Source organism: Jaculus jaculus, chromosome 6 (assembly GCF_020740685.1).
Source record: "Jaculus jaculus isolate mJacJac1 chromosome 6, mJacJac1.mat.Y.cur, whole genome shotgun sequence".
In the NCBI taxonomy this organism is placed as follows: domain Eukaryota; kingdom Metazoa; phylum Chordata; class Mammalia; order Rodentia; family Dipodidae; genus Jaculus; species Jaculus jaculus.
The window spans coordinates 134987638-134989748 of NC_059107.1; the positions used below are offsets into that span (position 1 = coordinate 134987638).

Sequence of the window (2111 nt, forward strand, 5' to 3'; positions counted from 1 at the left end):
GCTTGCTAGGGTGCCACCTTATTTCACCTTCCTCACACTTCTTTACTTTCTGCTCCAGATATGCGTTCTTGGTTCATACTTGCCAGTTTCACCTCTAGTTGTTAATAATAGCATTGGCTTGAAACTTAGGAAAGACTAGAACAATGTCTTCAAAATTCCAAGAAAAGTTATACTCAGCTTGGAATTTTGTATCATGCGAAACTATGTGAAGTATAAGAATAGGAAACAGGCATTTTTCTCTGCATATAAAGTATAAGGCCAGCTGCTGGAGCACCTAGACTGCTCAGCTCTGAGCTCTTCATGCCATCCTCGTTGCGGAGGCAGCAGCTGCATCATCCACAGCCATGACTGCATAGATGACCTTTGTGGGATCCTGAGGAGCTACAATGGCTGGGCAACCTAAATCATGACCACCTGGCAGTTCTCAAGGCAGACCATTATCATGGGGAAGCTGACCGGGCCTGAGACTAACCATGGCATACCACAGTGTGATTTTCGGGCTCACCCCTACTTGGTCAGTGAGTGGTTATCTCCTCAGGTGGCCAGTTTGCCCTCTTGGGCTCTTGGGATGGAACTTTGTGCTTTTGGGATCTCACAAGGGACACCACCACCAGATGATCTGTAGGCCATACCAAGGATGTCTTCAGTGTGTCCTTCTCTTCTGGGTCCTGAGACAAAAACCATAAAGTTCTGGAATACTCCAGATACCTGTAAGTACAGAATGGGTATCCTGCATCCCTTTCTCCTCCAGTAGAAGCAACTCAATCATTGTTTCCTGTGGCTGGGACAAGCTGGTCAAGGTTTGGAATTTGGCTCACTGCCAGCTAAAGACCAACCACATTGGTCACAGACTATCTGAACACTGTGCCTGCCTCCACAGGTGGATCTCTCTGTGCTTCTGTGGGCAAGGTTGGCTGTGCTATTCTGTGGGAGCTCAGTGAAGGCAAGCACCTTTATTCACTAGATGGTGGGGACATCTTCAGTGCCCTGTGCTTCAGCCCCAAGCCATATTGGCCATGTGCCTCCACTGGCCCCAGCACCAAGGTATGGGAGTTGGAGGGCAAGATCACTGTGAGTGAACTGAACCAAGAAGTTATCAGCACTAGCAGTGAGGCCCAGCCACCCCAGTGCACCTCTCTGACCTGGTCTGCAGATGGTCAGACAGTATTTGCTGGCTACACAGACAACCTGGAGCAAGCATGGCACATGACCATTGGCATGTGTTAGAAGTTTATGGCAAAGTTTTACAAATATAAACTAGCTTTCAGAAAAACAGAAAGGACAGGGAATAAGTATTTCAGATACATGCTTGTTCAAAACATTTAACTTCCTTGAACTTACTTTCAGAATGCTATTTGAGAATATTCAACATTGAAACAAGGAAATAAGCCAAAAAAATACAGATGTAATTCAAGAAAAGAAATCCAACAAAGAGAGGTTAAAGAATTTACTAAGAGGATAAGTAAACAAATTTCTAGATTTTGAAGAGGAAAGTTACAGGCTGGGGGAACTGGTTGACTTTTTCAGAAAGCAGTGAGAACCCAGAAGATAAACCATTCCTCCCACATCAGCCAGGGCCCAGGTGAAACCACAGAGGGATGGGAGAGCTGAACAAGAGTGCTGCTTCCATGGCAAGCCTGACAAACAGTGCCAGGGGGATGGAGACAGACGCTGAGGATACCCAACACATGCAAAAGTCAAAATCCAAAAGCTGGTAAGAGCTCAACACTAAAGTAGGCTTAAAACACACCCACCATGGCTCAGGAAATATTGCAGAAGAGGGGGCAGAAAGATTGGAAGAGCCACAAAGTGGGAGGGAATATCCAGATGCGTTGATCCCCCACCCCCACAATGCTGTCTGCTGCTCTGACAACTCATACCCCACAAACCTATGGTGAAAACGAGCAATCCCACTGAGGAGGGATCTCAGTGGAGTGGGGGCAGGGAGGAGGGCAATGATAATACCATCATATGATGTGTCCGTACAAAGTTTCTCCTTAATAAAAAAAAAAAAAATAGAAAAGAGTAAAGTTACAAATTATTAAGCACAAAATATAAAAACAAACTCAAGCTTATAATTAGTTTATTTCTATAATCATTTTAATTCTCAC

General features: G+C 45.0%; 1 pseudogene; it reads left to right on the top strand.

Moving 5' to 3' along the window:
• The first annotated feature begins 406 nt into the window (after positions 1–406).
• LOC101608837 lies at positions 407–1227 on the top strand (annotated as a pseudogene).
• Positions 1228–2111: the final 884 nt, after the last annotated feature.